This window comes from Cuculus canorus, chromosome Z (assembly GCF_017976375.1).
Source record: "Cuculus canorus isolate bCucCan1 chromosome Z, bCucCan1.pri, whole genome shotgun sequence".
NCBI classification, from domain to species: domain Eukaryota; kingdom Metazoa; phylum Chordata; class Aves; order Cuculiformes; family Cuculidae; genus Cuculus; species Cuculus canorus.
This window is the reverse complement of record NC_071441.1, coordinates 31,253,876-31,276,008: the sequence shown is the minus strand read 5'-3', so window position 1 is coordinate 31,276,008 and position 22,133 is coordinate 31,253,876. Positions and strand designations below refer to the sequence as shown.

Sequence of the window (22,133 nt, the reverse complement as noted above, 5' to 3'; positions counted from 1 at the left end):
ATTATCTGCAAAACAGAAAAAAATAAAGAAAATCTACAAAAAAAGTCTTCGGCATTGCCTAAAATTGGAAACATTCTCACTTCTATGTTACCGTAGTACAAATTCACCACTTTCTAGAAGCCATAGTAGACACTAAAGTTCAGAAGAATGTTAGTGACCAACGGCATTATTAATAATTGTTACTTTAGTAAATATTACAAGCTTAAAATTTCTGTCTTATTCAAGAGTATAGATTTGTTTTCCATTTATCTTTAATAACTTGGGGCAGGGGATAGACATTTAACTAATTAGAGAACTTAAAAACAATCTCATAATAACCACAAAAGCTTCTCCTGAGAACACCCTTTCAATTAGGTGAGATCACGCTTATGTTCAGCGCCAATACTGACAGCACTCAAATATACTTAATCTATTGAGTTCTACTGGCATTTTAATTGCTATAGCAAAACAATCTATTACATCTACAATGGCTTCACAATTTTGTGACATTAAAAGAAAAATGCAAATTCTTTCACTCAGAAAACCAAAAATGCACGTTTTAGGCGTAAATTTTGCACTTACGTACATCACAATATTACATATGAGTATTTGTTTTCCTTTTCATTTTCGCAGTATCATTATCTAAAACACAGCATAAAGTTTTTAAGGCTACATTGTCACCAAAGGATTTCATGATCTGCTACCCCACATAAACACAACAAAAAAGGTAAAAGATGGAAGATGTAGCTTACCTCTGTTAAATTCAACATAACACAAACACCTGTGCAACATTCAATCCAACTTGAAGAGTAATACACACATACGTACCACTTAAACTGCAAATAAAGCTAGGAAAAAAATGATAGTACACTACTGAGTCACAAAATCATTCCAAAAGAATACCGAGGATGAAAAGTACAAAACACTTACAAAACCTATTTTTTTTGGTACTTCTGTATAAATGTGGATATCTCAACTAGTATATCTAAGTCTATATCTAAGACTACTTCACAAGCAATCTCTAAATTGTACAATTTACTAAATTGTACTCCCAGTGCTTCCATGATACAAAGAAGTAGCTAATTTACCACGCAGATTGCCAACTGAAGCGCAAGTTTACCCAAGCCATAAGCTGCAATAAAATTCACCCACACCACAGCACTGTTCCCAACAAATCACCACACCAGTTCTATTAAAACCACACCATCCTCAATAAAACTCATGAGAGCTACTATATGCCATCATTAAACAGGACACTTATAAAGGCTTATATTGGAGTCAAGAGGTAGGTACAGCATTTTCCTATTAGGCTATCACATTTTAATCACAGAAGACAAACAAATACTTTCCATTCATAATTTTTACATGAAAAAATCTATTACTGGTGACTTCTTCTATATGGTAACTCCTATTAGTGGTGAGCTACTAAAACCAACAAGTAAAATAAAATGTACACTGCATACTTAATTCCTTGAAAGAGTACAGATTTGTAACATTTCATTAAGTCTGAAGAACAGAACTGCTGTAAGATTTCATATTTTTAGGCTGATGAATTGAAAAAACAAAGATAGTTTTGCACCAAATCAAACTCGAGTTTTTCCCCAAATAATAAGAAAATCCCAAATATCACTTTCTCGGGATGAAAGAAGCACATTCGACTTCTTTTACTGCCCCAAGTACAGTGACCTTCCATCTCTCATCTTCCAGGACACAATTTTCTATTTGACACAAACATACACAAAACCAGACAGATGTCTTTCCTGAAATCACAAGTTAGGGATTAAACAGTTTCTCCCTTTTTGTTGTAGAACTAATGGCATGCTTAGCTGTTTGGGTTCTGCTGTGTTTCTTTGAGGATGACATGACAGCTAGACAAAAGAGGGAACTTAATCAGTCATCTCTCTCCCCTGTGAAACCAGTGCTTCTTAAGAAACCAGTCAGTTTAAAAGAGGGAAGAGCCACTGTTATTAGCAGATCTGCACTGATCTACCTTCATACTCAGCCAAACTGATGAATTGTTTCAGGACTACTTAGCAAATTCAGCAGCACCTTGCTCTGATATTCACTGAAAAGTTATCAGATCTAATAGGTCTACAGAAGTGATTACTCCAACATGGCACTGAGGCCAAACTTGGAGTTATCAGCCCAAGGAATGCCTGAGACAGCCCTGTTTCCAGGTAAGTTTCCTCCAAGCAGGAAAGGGAGGGAAGGCACACTACAAAATACTTCACAACTCTTTGGATCTAGGTTAGGATATTCTAGGGAAACCTCAAGGAAACGTCACACTCTCCGATCTCTTCCGATTGATTACAAAGCCGACTCTAAATAATAAGCCACTGCAACACTGACGTTCTTGATTGAAGCAAAAAGCCTAGCATGATGAAAATTTGCTAGTTAAAACAAGCAGAAGCAGTAAGTCAAGTATTGTGAAATGTGCACTGGAATACTACAACGTTAATTTTAAATAAACTTACTTCCAAGAACAGGATGATGCCTTAAGGCCACTGGAGCATGCTAAGCTGGCCAGAGCTAGTTTTATGGTTTTAATAGCAGAAACAAAGGAGCAGAGAGACCCGAGTTCACTGAGAGGACACAGTGCTGAAGAAGAGAAGATGAAGTAAATGGCCACCAGAGTCCTCTGAGGATCACCAACAGACTGTCACCTCCCCAAGGGGATTTCAGCAATAAAGCACTACAGAATAAACTACAATCCACTTTTCATTAGTATCTTTAATGATAAGGCAAAAGCCCTCGAAGCCTTCAAGTTACATTAGGGATTTGGTTAAAAAAAACGCAACCAACGAACCAAAAAAACTCCCCATGTTACAGTGATTGTAACAGCAATACAATCCCCCTTCACTAGTCCATCAGCAGTGTTTCTCTGCGCCTGAAGCATTTAAGTAACAGAGCAGTTGATCCACCACGCTCCTCATGCACTGTAGTTTCAGTTACGTTCAAAGGACAAAAACAGCTGATAAAAGTTCCCCTTCGACAGCATCAATAAAAGGTTCATCAGCCTAATTCTACCTCTTAACTCAAAAAAAAAAAAAAAAACCACAAAAAAACCCCCCACCAAAAACCCCAACAAAACAAAAACCAGAGCTACTGGCCTTGCTCAAATATTGGAAGTCAGACACAGAATTCAGTCTTGCAGAGAGGTTCAAGACTTTCAGCCAGATGGTCTGGTTTAGTTCTGAGCTTAGAACTGCCTCCTGACTCTCACTCTCTTCTACTGAAAGTCACTAATGGATTTACATTCAGAAAAATGAAAATCAAATTAATTCCCAGTATAAACTGTGCAACTTTCACTGAAGTCAATATATTCTCAGCAACACATTCAACTGAAATCCTTTTACCATGAAATTAATTCTAGTGCATTGGAAAGAAAAACAAATCAAAACAAAAATAACAACACAAACCTCCCGTCTACAAACTCTGAGCTAACATATGATGGAACTGCAGGAACAACAGTACCTTACTGAACCATAAATTAATGCCACTGCTAGGTGCATAGCACTGCTCCTATTCTGAGGTTAAATAGTCAAAAGAGTGAGACCAAGAAGGCAAGTTAACTGTGTGACTTCAAAATTTTGACTTTTAGTCAGGAGAAAGAAAAAAAAAAACCCACATAGTAAATCCTGCTTCCCACTCAAGCAGAACAAGCTAAATATACTAATATTCCTAAGATCAGACAGCAATATTTTTAGAACAGGAGAACATAATTTCAGAAATAAATGCACTAGTGGAATGCAAACATGTTACACATCAATATGGAATGGAAGTACTTATAACCCCCCCAGAAATTCAGGAATCCATTCATAAGAATAATACCAGTTCTGCCTGTTTTATTACTGTTTTGTTTCACACATCTACACCAACACGTACACATGGTTCCAAAACAATAAAAAAAAATTAAGTCACTTAAAGAATTTTATGCAGTCAATTTTCATGCAGCTACATAGGGGAAAATCTGTGCCTCAGGGGCACAGTGGAAGGCAGATCTCTGGAATAATGCCAAAAAAATAGAGAGACACACAAGTGTCATGTATGGATTTTTCTACATTTGTATCCCCTTTGATTAAAGGGATCAACCTTACCGAATTATGTGAGAGCTTATTCCCAAGTAATTTTATTTATTTTGATAAAACAAAAAATCTTACACACATCTGGTCAGCAAATCTTCACATGATTAGGATGCAACTTTCCTCCTGTTGACTAAAATGCAAGCCACGTGGCCTTCATCTCCCCATCCCACATTATAATGATAAAAAACAGGAGGAAACTAAGTAAACATCACTAATTAATTCTAAAAACATTCCTTCCATTTTAATTAACTTATTTGGGGAAAAAAGGCTGAAGATCCATTTTGCTATACAAAGTAGCTTAAACCTTTGTGTTGGAGGAGAACCTGGCCAGATCAAGTAGGCCAAGAAAGGCAAGCTGTCCGCAACTCTGTGCCCCCACATCCAAACTTAGTAAGGTTACACATGTATTCTCACTAAGCACATACACACAAAGCACACATATATACCACACATGTAACTATAAACTTGGCCAGTGACACAGATCAGACAGACACAAAGAACACCAGCAGCCTCATTCTGTTATACTCTCACTGAGCAGGATAAAGGTTCACTGACAAGAAGATTCACTGTATGCAGTATGGGTACCTCCAGCAGCTGGGTTCAGACACTCATTCTGCCCAGTATCTCGTCCCTGGATCCCAGTGTCCCCAGTTGCTGGCACCTGGACCACATGTGCACTGCCATTGCTGTCACAGTCTCACTCATACACATGCAGAGATGGCTAACACTCCTTGGGTCCCCCAGTAGCCAAACGCTTGTGGTCTCACCCACAGAGACCCACAGTAGCAGTTCTCACCCCTACCGTCCCCTAGACCTACAGTCTGGCTGGCATCTGGCTGGCACCCTCCTGGTCCCCTCACTAGCCAGCTTCTCCCATGGCCTTGAGAGAAATGCAGCTGCATCTGTCTCCCAGGCCACTTCACCTACTCAGTAGCTAGTCTGGCTTTACCTTTACTATCTGTCATACTCCCACTCACACACTCCTACTCAATCCCGTTGCTGATGCCAGGGACACACGGGGCCTCATGACCCTACGACACACTCCAGTTACTGAAATCCATTCACTCCGGTCTCTCCAGCCTCTACACCACTGCCACATGGTCCCTCCAGCCTTCAGTGTGACCCTACTGGCTGCACAGAACAAGTGCCCTCACTGGGAAAGAGTTAGAAAGGAATTTAACAAATAGACAGGAAAGACTGAGCTGTAGGGCGTATCCAGACAAGCATATGCACAAGCATACTAGTTGCAAACTGGCCCTTTTTTAACCCCTCATCCCTCTATTTTCCCAACCTCTGTTCACCTTGCAATCGCCTCACTCCATTCTTTCTCCTGACTTTGGTTCCTGCCCTATACATCCCCTAAGTAGCCTTGTGCAAACCCTGTAATGTGTCTCACGCCCTGGGTGGCATTTTCCCCTGATCTTAAAGGACTTCCCATGTTGATTCATCTTGATGGATTTCATATCTGGACACAAGAAAGCTCTGGGAGGCTATCCAGGCAGGGTGCTTTCCTCCTTTTGAGTCCTTAATATGAGGTACCCCTACTGCCTACCTTTGTGCTCTTGTGCTCTTCCAAGTTTGGGGAGACCAGGCCTTTGAAGTGCGGATGGCTCCCGTGAAGGGCCAGAGAACAGCTGCAGCAGGATGTTATTTGGGTTCTCCCATCTACCATTGCTTCTCTGCTCTTTCACAGGTGTGCAGACCACCTTTTGTCACATAACCTAACACTTTAGATTTTAATCAAACAGATAGAAAATAAATACTAACATTAATCTTGCTGCAGTAGCCTTCTATGCCACTCCTGCTTGAAAATTTTCAGGGGTAAGCGAGGGTGTTGTTATTTAAAAACAACACACCCCTAACATCAGATCTTGAACTGAATTCCTGTGTGCACAAACAAGGTCAAACATTTCTCCAAGATCTCTATTTGAATAATAATTTTCCTACATTTTAGGCAAAACATTCAGAAACCATCCATCTAAACTACCTAAATCAATTAAATAAAATCTCCTGAGCCAAGCAGCTCTTCTGCTTCACAGCTGCACTTCAACAGAGATATTGTAAAAATTATAAAAGCCCACAACAATTTTACAGTGTGGTTCCATTTTATGGCTAAGGTAATCAAGCAGGGCGTGCTCAGAGCTCATGCTCCATACGGCAGTTGACACCATCCTCTCTATCGTGACAGACTTTGTGAGTCCCCAGCTTCAAGTAGAATAGGTTCATCTCACTAATTTAGTGGAAAAGCTGTTTGTTTTGTTGGAGATCAGGTTTCTGTTACATTGGTCAACTCGATGAACTCATCCTATGACTGCTGTAACGGAGAGAAGAGCACCAGGAGAATGACGCCAAGAAAACCAAGAGCAAAACTACTCTTTTTAGTAGTATCCAGACAGTGAACCGATTTAACATCATCAAAATTATGTTTTTACATAATAAGCATCAGCTTATACAATCTTGTTCTCTTGTTAAGTAACAAAGGGTTTCCAATTTAACCTGTTCCAACCTTTTTTTTTCTTTAATAACTTCTCCTTCAGTCCATTTTTAACTTAACTACCTCAGTCTCTCCATTCTCAATATCCTTTTGAAACTCCCTCTCATTCTGTGATGTCCTTCTGTATTGCCAGTATTACAGACTCAAAAAAAGCATGTTTGTTTTGGGTTTTTTTTTCAAAGTAGTCTTTAACATTTCCCCCAGTTCCCTTAATACTGCTTGCTTTCTGCTCAGAATGAAGAAAACATTGAATGATTAATGACACCACTGTAACCGAAGATCTCAAGTACCTCCACAACTATAGCAATACAAATAGAGTATATCCAAACATGCACCCCTATAAATGACCGAAGAGCATTCTGGTGGAAAAACAAACAATAAGTCTTGTTTCTGTAACAAACTGTTTGAATGTGCAATCTTAACATATAGTCAAAAGCCCTGGAGGGGAAAAGATCTCCCATAAATGAAGAAGAAAAAGAAGCCCTCAATCCAAAACTACTGCTATGTCATTAGACAGAAGGAGTCAGTAAAGAAACAGATGTCACTTTTTCCTTGCTACATGTACTACTTATTGAATGGATGTGTCTTATGGGCAAAAGCAAAGAAAATTCTTAAAACTGCTACTCAAAAATAATATTAAATAGTTTCCACTGAGTACAGAATTCTATTTTTTCTCCTCTGCCAGGATACACAGCAGGAAGAACTCTCAGAAAGAAGGTAAAAAAATAAATAAAATCAGGATTCCTCTCACACAGGAAGTGCCAGTTGTCTGCAACTAGCTGAACACAGCTTACTTTTCCTTGCTCTTTTTTGAGGTCATTTAAAGAACTGCTCAGGATATGATTATGTAGAATTAAAATGGACTAGAATTGAAATTTCATGTCCATCTATGTACGTACACAAATTGTCAGCAGACCAACAGTGTGATGTGTAGGCAGATCATTAGCCTTCAGAACAGCATTCAACAAATTTCCTCCAATGGCCAAAATGTTGGCTTTCTTTTTTTTTAAAAAAAAACTAAAATAAACAAAATCTTTGTTTCCATTCAATGATAACCACGTAAAATTGTTCCCATACACAAACTAACAGAATCAAAGATACTTAAAAGCAAATTTAGGAAGTAGTAATGAATAGCTGTCATTTTAACACACTTAAAATTATTTCTGGTATGCTGCTTTTAATTGAGACCATAGTGAAAAGCAAATGCATCTGCTTGAGAGAAAATACAAACACAAAAAAGGTAATTAATAAAATGGTGGCTTCTGGGACAAGAAAACAGTCCAAAAGATTATAACAGTGTTACTTGCTAGCATATACTACAAAAAAATAACATGTCAAACTACTAATTGCATTTCAAAGGTTAAATATGCTACAGCAGTTGTGAATATCTAGATTCAATGCAGCAAAATTAAAAATTGTGTTTCTATCTGAGTAAGATTTTTTTATTACTCATTTTAACAACTCTAAAAAATGTTATAGTGGACTTCGACTTACGGCCAGAACACGGTCCATCTACATTTAAACACAGAAAGTATTCAGTATTAGTGGTAACTGGACTGGCAAAAATGAAGTATTTTAAGTTTTTATTTCATTTTGCACATTTGCTTACTCAAGAAAGATAAAGAGGTCACACTTTCTATGATAAAATATCCTGTTAATTTTTAGCTTGAAAATGACAATATTTATGATCAATTTAGAATATAGATTTGAAGAGTAAGACTTCCATTTTTCAAAGTATTTGGTTTGTTCTTTTGTAATTCAACTTCCAGATCAGCTCCATAGGTACAGGTTCACTTTGCCTCACTGAAAAAACATGTCAAAAAGTACACAGAAAATTTAATAAGAACAATTCACAAAGATGAAAACCATACCCCCGTATACACAGCCTGCTCTACTTACATAAATTTTTCTTTTCCCTAATTGAAATCTTCACTTTTCTTCCAAAACAGTCTCTGGATTGTATTCTTAATATTCAGAATCATAATTTTGTTTGCATTTAAGCCCACCACCAAGCCTCTCGACTACGTGAGATGCTATACGAGATGCATATATACGTAACTTATTCATATAACACAATACTGCTCAAATTAAATTCAACAGAAAAACTATAAACACATTGTAATCAGCTCTTTTTCCAGAGTCTTCAGGAGGGGAAATGAGTTGATATTTAGTCTTAATTTCTTCTGCACAATTAAGTAAAACTTTCGACATTTAACTAATCAGTTTCAAAGCTCTGGCTTTAATACTTTCAGGGTTGCTGCTTTTTTGCCCCAAATCTTGAAATGCAACTTTAAAATAATTCAAATTCTAATAGTCAAACATAGTCAAAACAGTTAAATATTCTGTTCCGAAACATTTTATACATCTTTTTGTCCTTACTTGCTGAGTAACCTTCCAGATTAGAACAGAAAAGATGCACATCTAAAGTCATAAAACAAAGGACTACACTATGACCAATACAAGGTTGTGTTTAGTACATAAAGACTTCTTTTTTAAAAGAAAAAGTATGAAAGATAACATACACCAGCACTGGAAGGGGAGTTGGCTTCTTCAGATTACCTAAAATATTCTTCTCTATATTACTATCCAAATAGCTAGGCAGTCAAGTAGAGAAAAAAAGTAGCACACATCTTTATACTAGAAAGCAAAACATCCTTTACATAGGCTTAAAAATATCCAAGAAAAAAAAAATATTTTTCACCAGACAACCTTCCTCATTCTTCTAATGCAATACATCTATCGTGACTAGTAGTATTTCTACATCTCGCGCGTAGTATTCCACTGGCTAGACACTCAGAATAGGTTCGGTGTCCAAGTGGCTAAGTGTTTTAGTAATCAGTGCATAGTAAGCACTTTGCTTAAGAAATGTCAATAGACGAGCACATTTCCAAAGACCTAGTGGCAAAGCAAACCAATGGACATGAAAACAAAAAACAAGGAAAGAAAAATGTATTTGTACATTTGTACAATGCATTTTTATGATGTATACTTAAGGGCAAGGAGGTGGGGGGGATGGGGAAGGTGAAGGGTAAATTGGTGGGCTTGTGCAAAAAAGACCATCTCACAGAGAACTTCCTGCAGCCCCGAACTCCCTTTCAACAAATTTGTTTCCACTTACACTAACAGTTCTTTCCTCCATTCCCACCTCAGTCCCAAAATTCTTCTACTTTTAAGCATCAACTACATAGATTGTTTTTTAAGCAAAACATCATCAAGTTTTCAGGGTGGAGAAATCAAAATACAATAAACCCAAGATGAAGTTACAAGGAATTAAAAGACTTTGAAAAAGACATTTATTATAGTTCTGCATTTATTATAGTTCCTGCAGTACTGGGGCTTTTTGTTTTATTTTGGAGCGGTTTCATTTTTTGTTGCTTTTTGCTAAAAGACAGAATCAGATATTTACATACTGACCGTGACTTTTTGCAACCATGGTAATTCTAAAGCAATGCAGAAAACTAGACCAGGAGAACGAAAATATCCAACTGTGAAACCAAACAGTTAACAGCTTAGCATCTCAGCCTTACAAATAAGCATGGCTTGCAAGGCCAAAATGTACAGGAGTCCCCCAAGTTTCTCACAAAATCAGTTCCTTCAGTGTTTGATTATGTTTTTTCACTATCCAAGATAAACAACAGAACCTTTGCTTTCCTAAAGAGTAACAGTATATTTCAATAAGAATCCACATTTCCTTATACAAGCAAAACTGAATGCAGAATAGTTGCATAAGAGTATGCTCATCCACTACTCTAATATGCACATAACGAAGACAAGAAAAAAGAAAAGGTAATGTGAGCTAGGGGTTGTTGTCTTGTTTTAATAAAAAAAGCTTAAACATTTTTCTCTTATGTAATGCTCCTATTACATAATTTGTGTTCTCTTATGATTTGAAAAAGGCTCTGGGAATTTTAATTGGTAAGAACTCCCTAATTACTACATAAACCATTTTTTAACTTCAGGCATTTTTACTTTGCCTTTTTTCTCATATTGTTGAGGATCAGCTAGACTTCAAAGAGTTTAAATAACACAAGCTAAGCGATTAGTTCATCAGAAGCATACTTGGTGCATTTAGTGAACAATGCAACAGAGGATAAAAAAAGCAACCCTGACACTCACAGTATAAGGATACATAACAATTACTAAATATAAAGTAAAAGCCACTTACCTTCCAGTCTCATGATTTCCTAAAATGACAGTAGATAACAGAATATATAGAGAGATGCTTATGATCTTTAGCAAGGGCTGAATCATCTTCATGCAGATGCTGTGAATAGCCCATGTATGCATACTGACATCATCAGTAAAGACTTGGAGGCAGAGGATACTATGGTAACCATGCAACGTGCTGACAGAGAGAAGCCTTTAATTGCTTTAACAACTTCCTGAGGCTTGTGCTACTGGGCCTTCCATTTGTTCAGAAGGAAATGAAGGTTGTCACAGAGGCAACGAGTGTGACACTGTGCAGAAAAAACCCACCAAATCCTGCATTTATTAATTGTGATGTGACTTTTTAAATGACAAGTGTCATAGCCTGAATCCATTACCGAAATTTTCTGACATCTGCAAGCTCTGCCAGGAGTCACAAGTTCAGAAGTAACACTGTCAGGTAGCAATTTCATTGTTTTGTTTTCTCTATTTGCACACCTTGGTATCAACACACTGAGATGTTCTGTTCTTCAAGTCACAGCATAGTTTTAAGTATAGGGTGCTCTTCTGTCTTAGAGGGTCAAATATCAATCACAAAAAAATCTGAAGTTCTAATACTAAGGCTCAGGTACAATATAAACTGACATGCTGCAAAATCAGGTATTTATCCTAGTATCATGAGTCTCAACCTCAACGACCATCTGCCAATATATTTTATGCGAAGGACAAAGTTCAAGTGAATATTACCATAAGTGAAATGATATGCCAAGAGTTAGCTGAACAAGAAGGTTTCGCTAAGCTTTCCAGAAAACTGCAGTATTAGCTCTTCATTTTGCACACAGATAGCTCAGCTGGGGTTTATTTGGTTTTCAAAACTAAAAAATAATCATCAGAATTACACAAAACCAAAACGGAAGTGCAGGGGATGGAGGGGAAAAAAGGACAAAAGAAACCACCAAGTCATATTTGCTTTAGTTTTCAGCTCCAATAAGTCTGGGGTTTTAATTAAGGGTGTGTAGGGAAAGAAATCGATACCTATAGGTCTCCCTTAACTACAACGGGGTTATTAGAAAAAAAGTTTCACTGCTTTAACAAAAATACGATACAAATTAGAAAACAATGATGCAGACACTTCAATTTTTAATTCCCTAGGCACTCAAAAGTTCCCCTTACTGGTCATTTCCCCAGATAATGCTCTGCCTTAGCAATACAATCAATTCACAGTTATTCTTTTAGAAGTGTACTATTTCCCCAGAAAAGACAGAATCAATAAATTTAGTTCTTGGGTTTGGCTCAAAGCTGGAAGTTAGAATCTTGAAATTAATTTTATTTTCCCTTTAAAGATCACATTGAGTAATCTGACAGTTTCTATTTCAATCTAATCCTAACAGCCCCTTCCCCACAACTATTAGATATTTTAAACAAAACACACCAAAAAAAAAACCCAAAAAACCCACAAACAAAACTAAACCTCAAGCTAGGATTTAGCTAGGATTCCACCAATGTGGAGTATCTAGCTGAGCAGCTGTAAACTGGTTGCTCAACAAACACCACTGTTTCAATTCTAACATCAAACCCTTTTTAAGTAGCTGCCCTTCCCACTGTTAAGTTGAAAATGCTGATCATGAGATGGCAGATTAAGAACACTGCTAGGCCAAACACTTTCACAGTTAGTTGTCATTCAATATGGCTGAAGTTAGCATTTTGTTGGTTTTCTTTTGCTTTTTGTTTTTACAAAGACACACTTTGTGGTGCCCTTCTCAAATAAAAGTGCAAAATGCTTCAGATACTTCACATACGTAGAGTGTTTTTTATAGCAAACTTTCTGCACACATACCTGGTTTCAAAACCATTGATCCAAGGTACAAAGAAGTATATTGCTATCCATTCACAGTCTCTGTTGCATTATGTGTCTAATGCTATGCACGCTTCAAGAAAAAGAAAAGGCTCAGAACAGAAGAAAACAGTTGGAGAATGGTCTTTATGATGAAGTTATATATAATCAAATAAGCTCCCTCTAACTGCAGCAATGTATAAAGCTATGACTAGGATTTTTTTTTGTTGATTCTCTGTTGAGACAGGTATTAGTTCCCTAAGGGACACTAACAGCACTCAAGTATGTGGATGTGTAGATAAACAAACAGTAGCTCAAAAGAGTAGTTCAAAGAAGCAGAAAATTGTACCCACTCTATTCCCTCAAACTCCACCTTTAGACATTGATGTGAAAAGCTACTTAACTATTGTTAGGAAGCCTAAAAGCTGAAAGGGCCACAAGAACAGTAAAGGTTCTTCTAAAGCCAGGGTGTGAAAAATGCAAAGGTGTTCACCATCTCCAATCCATTCTCAAGTGACTAACTAAAACAAAAAAAATCAACAACCCTGCCCAAAAAACAGATCAGCCTGTAGCCAAATATAAAAGTTCATTTAGAACAGAAGCACTAATACCTTGACCAAAGCTGAAAATGCAGTTACAAAGGATGAAAACAAAAACAATCTGAAATTGCTAGATAACACATATAGCTCTTACAGTGGCACTTCTTCAAAACACCATATCCACACTCATTTTTCTATTTTCTGAAGAGGAGGAACAGACAATATCTGCCATGTTTGGTAAATTACATCTATCCACTCAAAGGATGTGATAAGAAATAAATCCATGACCTCAGAGTGATTTAGTAGCTAAGTGACTGTCTCATTTTTTTCAACTAGAATCTCACGTGAAAGCATTTCTCTGGGCAAATTCTATCTTCGATTTCAAGCTAGCTAACTTGACTTCTTTAAAAACTAAATAAAAATAAAGACTAGCTTGTTCATTCGTAGAATCATAGAATGGCCTGGCTTAGAAAGAACCCAAAAAAGCAATAGGCAGTCATGTTATTTGTATGACTGTGCACAGGAACAAGCTTAAGATATCAGCATAGGTTAGAATGGGGCTGCCAACAACGCAAGCACAATACACAGATTCTTTAAGACCAAAAAGTCAAGTACTAAAAAAATTAAGTCTAGTGTACAGAAGAACAATCTTGACTTCATTTTTGCAGACACTTGTAATGGTTTTCTCATTTGCTAAAGATTCTAAAACTATTAGACTAAGACTCCAAAAATTTAATTTCTACAGCAGTGAGAATAATGAGACTAGCTCAATCACAACAGTATATTCTGAAGTTCTGTTCTTAAGAGACATTCCAAGCTACTTAGTCCCATCTCTTCTGCAGATCTGTTCTCCCACCCACAGTTTCTGTGAAAGAGATGAAGAATACACACATTCAATTAACCATCATTTACCCAGAACATTTTCAGCAACTTTTACCACGCATCCATTCTGAAATCTAGGCATAAGCCTTTTAAGTCAGTAACTGCTAAACAGGTAGGTACAATACAAGTTATAAAAGGAATCAGGTTATAAAGCAGTGATTATTTACCACATTTTAGAATATTGCTGAAAATAATGAGATTATCAGCAAAGCAAGAAATTATAAACTGATATTACACACAAAAACATATACTGTTAGTGTGATGGAATGTAAGAGATTATGGATACCAAATTCAATTAGAAAACATTTTAAATTAGGGTTCATTATGTTTTATTTCTTATATGTACATCTGCAACTGATAGGTTTCTCTAATTTTCTACAACATATTGCCAAAACAGATCACAATTCCTTTCAACATATAATTCCTTGCCAGAGCACAACACATAGAAAATCACTTTTAATGAGTATTTGTCACTTAAGTGGAACTTGCTTTGGAAGTGTGCAGAAAATAAAAAGTGAATCAGTGAATGCAGAATCAGTGAAAAGATCTTCTTTAAAGTAAATTGGAAAGATTGAGTATGCTAGAAAAAGTAGGACTTTCACAGGTCTTCAAGCAAAGCACCTTTTTGCTTATCTTCAGATAAATCTGTTAGAAGATACCTCAATGTACTTGTATTAGCCCTCCCTTAAACACAGCAACAAAACCTCCATATGCAGCCCAGTTTAAATGAAAACAAAATACTGCACGTAAAGCGAGTTTGAGTTTCACCAAAAAACAGCAAAACAACTCCAAAAAAGCTATAAATAATCAATATGATGCTACTGCTCCTAAATATTATCAGGAACCACAGGCTGCCTGGGAAGTAAAACAATAAGCGAACTAATCATACAACATGAGCTATCAGATCTAATACAGTAAATCATATTTGGCTTTGTTTTAAAGAAGAGTTGTAAAGTGCTACCCAGCAGTACTACAGTAACTGAAATATTCCCCTAATGCCCACACAGAGGCAAATCTTAACAGAACATGTTTCTTTTCCAGTGATGAAAAGGAGGATGGTTGAGGCATTCCTTCAAGCTGCATGCATCACATCAACAACCAAACATCTCACCCCTAGAAAGTTCCAGCATTTCTATTTGCGAACTGCCACTGCTGTGTCAACACGGCACTTAGAGTACCACAGGGTACCTCCTGTGCAGCTGCTTGGTCTACAAAATGAACCTCAAGAAATACTAGAGAAATAAGCATTAAAATTTTAGCAAAATCAGGGAAAGAAAGGATGCTTTGACACAGCCCATAAGAACGTAAAGAAGACACTCTGACTTAGAATTTGATACAAAAAGAAAATATATATCAAAGTATCATCACAGTATGCTCCTACTACACATATCATTCTTCATGTCCACGGTGCAGCATGATTGCTTTGTATTTTACTTAACTGTTGAAGTTTCATTATACTACCAAACAATAAGTCTAAACGCAGATACGTGACAGGTCTCGCTTCTAAAATAAAGTTGTAGCTTGCAAATGATTTACTAAGAATCACAACACTGGATACGCTAGTCTAATCATATCTGATACTGTGCAATTAAGCAGAAACAACGTGATTTTCCCTAAACCTCCCTTGAAAGAAGGGAAATAAATAAGGTACAGTTCACTGGAAGTTATAACTGTATATACTTAAGATTGGCCAGAGACATCTCAAAGATTAACAGTAAGGAAAAAACATCCACCTGACAGCTCACACAAAAGAAGGGGAATGGCATCAGAGGTTTCAGATACGCAAGATACTAATATGGCTTTTAAGATGAGAACTCATTTACTCCTTTTCAGAGTCTGTGCTACCATTCCTTGTTGGGAAGCTATGTTAAATCAAAGAAAAAATCCTGACTGTAATAACATTTGTTCTAATTGGGCTCAGCGGACATTCTTTGAATACACACAAACATTTGAAATCAAAGAGCAGGCAAGGAACAACTAAGTTACTTCTGTAAATATGCAGCTGATGAGCTGCAAAGGTTGAAGCAACTCTCCATCCACCTGCCTCATGCACATGCCTTGACCTAAATATCACATTTTCACTAAACGTATATTCTTCTCTTGTGTTTCAACACTAGACTGACACTCAAAGTACTGCTCCAAGGCAAAGAGCTGACTGCAGCTGTACTCTCTGTACACTACTCTCTGTACACTAGACAAAAGCTGACCAAGATCAGGAGCCGATATTGCTTTTAGCAGCAACAACCACTATTGAAATAAGTATTACGTTGGTACAAAAGTAACTGCCATTTTTAATCATCAACCTTAAAGCAGTATATCTTAGCCTAGAATAAAACTTATTAATTTAAATAAGAGCCATTAGAATCTAAGCATTTTTGCTCACAAGAAGCAAGTCTACTTATTCTAGTAGCTTGGAAATTATGAATTATTTGAAGGTGTTTATGCTGCTGCTTGGTTGTGGAAAATCATCTCTGCAGGAAGTTAAAATGCCTGAATACATGATAATCAGTGGGAGAGAGGGGTCCTGTGAGTAAGCTGGGTGAGGTAAGAGTTTCATAGCCCAGACTGAATAGCTCCTGCGGAGTCATTTTGCAAGACATGCAGTCAGACACTGTTATGGAAAAGAACTGATCCTTTTTGACTGACCAGTGTTGGATGTAAACACTGCAGTTCCTGATGCATTTTGTCTATTTCCTGGCAATGCTTCTCTGCTGTGATGGTTCAAGAAGCTGTAGTGGGCAATTTCACTTGCTGATCACCAAACAGTGATCATAACCTTCCTTTGATGCAGATTTATTTTGGGGAACTGTTACCATGCCCCATATTCACCCAGCCACCGTGCAGAATGCCATCAAGTGCCATATAGAATCCATGTTTCATCACATATCACAATATTATCAAGAAATGGATCATTTTTGTTGCGCAAAAGAAGCACAGAGCAGATTTTGTAGCAGCAACTTCTTGATTTTCATTCAGCTTGTGAGGAATCCATTTATCAAGCTTTTTTGATTTTCAAACTGGATGCAAATGTCGGACAACTATTGAATGGTCAATGTCTAGCTCTTCTGCAACCTCTCGAGGTGTTTTGTGTGAGTCCACTTCAATAATGGCCCTTAGTTGGTTGCCATCTATCACAGAATGATATCCATGACCCTTCCCATCTTCAAGGTTCTTATTTCTGTTATGAAATTTTTGCAACCAATGTTGAGTTGTACATTTGTTGACAGTCCCCTGGCCAAATGCCTGGTTGATACTGCTAGCAGTTTCTGTTGCTTTACACCCTCCTTTTGAACTTGTACAATAAAATTGCTCAAATTTGCTTTTTTTCTATCTTTAATGCAATGCAATAATATGAAAATGCATAAACAGCAAAAAAAAACTAGCATAGAGAAGTAAAGGGAATTTTGTGTTTTAAAATGGTCTATTACATGACCTCAGTTAAATAAAAGTTTAATAGAAAGTAAGCATCGCAATTTGCTACAAAAACGGCAACTACATTTGTAGTTACCTGAATGAAAAAATAGGAAAACCATTTTTCTCCTAATTTCCCCCCTCCCCTCACTTCCTTGCCATTATAGCAGAGGAAAAATGCCCAAATTTCAAATCAGAGATTGCCTGCTTAGGGCAAGGGAGAAAAACTAATGGGAATAACTTTGGGAAAAATACAGTCTACATTGAAAGTCGATTAGTTGAAGACATGAAAAAATGAGACTGGCTAAACAGAGACAGAACAAGGCAGAGAAAAGTCAGCCCGGGTAAGGGCCAGCAGGGAGGATCGGGATCTGGAGTCACAGAGACAGGAAATAAATAGCGTAACTGGCAGGTAGCTCTGCCCACAGCTAGAAGGGTCCACTAACCTGCATCCAGAAAATCTTGGCAGCATCAAGAGCTTCAGTGACAAAGACGGCTTTAATCCATGCTTATCCCTTTTTCTGGCATATTTGTCCATCAAGATTATCAATAAACCTTAGTAACCACAGATGGTATCCTACAGTTGAAACTGCCAACATCCCAAGAAACATGAACCTTGAGAAACTTCTATATAGTATTTCACAGAGAATACAAATTCTACAAAAAGCACTCGACAATAATTTAGTCTGTTCTGCAAATGTATTTAGTACAAATGTGTTCACTAAATGAGTAAGTCAGAACAGAATCTGAATTAAAGAGGTCAGTAGATTAATGAGAACACTATTTATAGCAGCAAAAACCTGCAAATTGCCTGAAGATAGGAAATTGCACTTATGTAAATAAAGAGTTGTGTTTGAGATTAATTATATCATTAATCCCTTTTGTTTGCAAGTCATTTTCAGAAAACACTTCAGCTCGACATTAGTGCATGCGCAATATTTTATACAAGCCACCCTCAACATTTTGATGTCACTTTTGTATTCATAAGAAAAATACTTAATTTGCAGTTCCTGAAGCTTTTTTTTGGTCAATTATTTTTGTTATTTAAGCTTATTTTCCAATGCAAACTCGTATTAAAAGAATAATGTGGTGTCAAGAAGGTTTAACTCCTTACTGTCATACAGGATGCTGAAAAAAGCAGTTGCTAGGCTATGAAGACCTCAGAGGTAAACTTACATCAATCAATAGAATATGCTTGCCCAACGCCAGCTCCTCTTGATCCTTGTCAGGCTCTAATACTAGATACCACAGAACAATATTAACCCCACCTACAGGTAATTCCCTCATGCAAAAACACTACTTCCAGCTGTTTGTGAGGAGTATGATGTGGCAACTGTAAAAGCCCCAGTGCAGACTTCAGGATATCTAAGCACTAATGTTGACTTTGGAGCATCTACTTAATACTGCTATACTATGCTGAAGCTTTATTTCACTTTGCCTTTGAGATAAGACTGGTGTCATTGTTCTTACACTGGTAATGTATTTTTCCAGCTTTAATTTTACACAATTCAAGTATCAGAGATGTCAATAAAAGAAGCACTTGTAATAAAAATTGATTTCCCTAAAGAAAGAGTTATACTAGGTCTGTAGATTTATCCCCTTCCATAGTTTCTGGATCCACAGCACAATCATTTTAAAAAATAAATTTAACCAGGGTGTCCTGGGGACACAGGACAACATAGCAACTACCCTGAAATATGAAAAAAATAGCAAACAAAAAAAACCCCACAGTCTGCACAAGTACATACTTGAACTACTGTATTAAAATACTTTTTAATCAGAACTTATAGACCGAGTGACACAGTTCTCATGGAACACGCATCTTTTAAAGACATGAAAATCATTAAAATCCCATGTTATCCTAAAAAAAAGTGCAAGCAATCCTGATGACATACCTGCTCAAAATATGTCACCAAATCTCCCAACTACAGTCAACTCTACACTTACGGGCTCATATCCAAGTGTTGCACAGCTAGCAAGTTTTATACTGGCAACAGTGAAAATAACTCCTTTTTTAAAAGCATAAGGATATTTCCAGTAAAGCCAAAGATTAGTTACATAGAAATATTTACTCATATTTGGACTAGTACAGAAAAGTAACAGAGAAGCTAATGGTTTTGGAATCTTTCACAAGCTCAAGGCTGTAAAACACAATATGGTTAAGACTAAAACATTTGCCTAATGAATCTACTGAGAATATCAGCAAGTTTTCTACTACTTTATTAGCTAAAAAGTTAAAGAGCTGGTGCTAGAAGCTAATTATTTACTCCCAAGCAGCAAGTACAGGATAGAGACAAGCCTCAATATAAGCCAGAGTAGAGCCTTGGGAAGAGAAAACAACCAAACATTTCCACAGATCCTCTCCCATGATCAAGCAGTAATTGGAGACTAAGCACAGACATTTGAGGAAAGCTACATCATTTCAAAGCAAGTTTTCTAAAACAGATGGATTCTACTCAAAATCATGCTAGCAATTCATTTCTGAACCAGCAGCTACTGCAAGAAATAATCACAAGTCATCAAATGAACAACTTCCTTGCTACAAAAGCTGTGGAATATCTTTACTAGCAGGCAAAAGGACAACAAAGAAATACCACAGTATTAAAAAGAATCATTACTACAATGGACAAACAAGACCCACAAGGTTATCACAATGGTACAATTATACCAAACAAATTGATCTGACTTTTCCAAGTGACCAAAACACACACTGAATTTCTTAAAACACTGCTAGGTCTGATGCCTATTAAAAAAGTTTGCAATTTTGCTTCTGGTCTGATTGGATTCAAAAGGCAACTAAGTCAAACAGAGAACTGAATTCACTACACAAGCTTACAATTTCCATTGATACATAACATGAATCAATACTATAATATAGATAACGTAGTATTGCACTGTCTATCTGCATTACCCTTACACACCCTTAGGGAAAAAAGGTGAAGTATCACACGACACTGAGGCTTCCATTAGAAGACCAACATCCAAATGACAGGTGTGTTTTGAAGACCACATACAAAGAGTAATGGGTCTCCAAATGTAGCACTGGTTTGGGTTTTTTTCAATTTGGGTTTTTTTGCCACAAGGATCTGCAAAGTTTTGGTAGCTATTAATTTTATTCAATTCAATTTCTTCTGAAGATGAAAAGGGTGACATTACATGAAAGCAGTTAAAAAGAAACAATGAGCGTTCCATATCTCATGGTGGGAAAAAAACAATATCAAACTTCTCAGGACAGAAGCAGAAAACCAAAACCAAGGCAGACAAATACAATGTCCTTTTGTTTGATCAATGCTTTTCAGAAAGAAAGATGAGAAAGTCTGACTGCAACATGCTCTTTTTCATGACAATCATTACTGATTTTTTCATGTCAGAGTCTCATCTTTTTCAACATACAACATCAATGTATAAACACTCATTAGATGCACTTCTGTTTTCAAAACTGATATAAGCCTACTCTTTTTTAATACTAAAAAGCAGCCTGCTCCCAAATGCTCTGTTCACTATGTCCTCTTGAAACACTGGCCCAATAATTTCAAATTCAACATACTACAAGGCATATTGGTAGCCCTGTGGAAGATGCTAAATTTGTGGTGTGAGGGATCTTGGGCAAGCTACATGTCTCTACCAGGCCTTACCCTTGAAGCTTGGGAAGCCTGCGTGTTAGCACAGTCAGCTGCCACAAGGGAATTTGCTGGAGTGCCCCATGCTGTGCTCTGTGCTGATGAGTATTACAAAAGAGACAACCTTCCTGCTTGTCAGGGGAACATACGTGTCTACATTCTGACGATATAACCTCTGCAACAGAAAAAAAATACTCCAAATGAGATTGGTTTTGTTTTACTCCAGTCTGGAGTCTCAAAAGACAAGACTGATATGAAACCCTCTATTTACACGAAAAATACAAACAAGTGAAATTAAAAATGGACCATGAAAGGAGAGTACACTAGGACTACTTAACCCAATCTGTGGCTCATATCCCAAATTATATCTGGATCTCCCCCCAAAAAAGGTGCAATGGGGGTCCCATACATTGGTAACAAACCATATATTCCACTGATAGTACATTGGAGCAATCATAGCCATCACATGCTGATGGCTTTAACGGTTACAGGCCTGAGGTCACTGTAATTCCTGGAGACCCACTCCTATACCTGAAAAAAAAAACTTATCAAAATTAATCCCTTGAGGGGGTGGGGAGAAAAACATGCTTGTTAAATTTCTTTGCTGTTAAGGTCCTACCTGCCTTTTATGGCCAAATTACAGTTACCTGAAATATGTGAATATATTACTGGGCATAACTCATTGGTAGGCAAAACTTTCATGACAACAGGGGGCAAGTATTCCTTTGAGGTTCATGCTATCATCGTGGGACAAGTGGTTACAGTTCCTGATTATTTGGACTCTCTCAAAATGGGCTGCGTCCAAACAGTACAGGCTGACAAGAGGCTACAGAGAGATCATCCAGATGATTATCCCTATTAGAGGCTGGCGTTATTCAGCAGCCCCATCTGGCCAGTGAAAATGTCTGACAGCTCCCAGAGAATGACAGCTGGTTAATAATCACTAAACATGTCTGCCCCACACTCAGAGAAATAAAATGCAAGCTTTTAGATGTCTGTATTGGTCAACATATGAGAATGCCATAAACAGGAGCCTTGGAAATAGAGGTGTGTGGGAAGACCTCCACGCCTTGATGATGCCTGCAGCGATTGTTTAACGACCTCTTACAGAAAGAAATACAGATTATTCTCATTAGTAAGAGT

General features: G+C 37.2%; 1 protein-coding gene across 8 annotated transcripts in view; it reads right to left on the bottom strand.

Annotated features, from left to right (window-relative positions):
* Positions 1–22,133, bottom strand: part of PAM (peptidylglycine alpha-amidating monooxygenase) — a 122,995-nt gene that overhangs the window by 91,331 nt on the left and 9,531 nt on the right. Inside the window, exon 1 of one of the 8 annotated variants that reach the window (XM_054053638.1) lies at positions 10,724–10,860. The exons of the other annotated variants lie outside the window; for them this stretch is intronic. The gene's annotated coding sequence lies outside the window, so the exon portion shown is untranslated. Of the gene's footprint in view, positions 1–10,723; positions 10,861–22,133 lie in introns of those variants that run through there. 8 annotated transcript variants of the gene reach the window in all.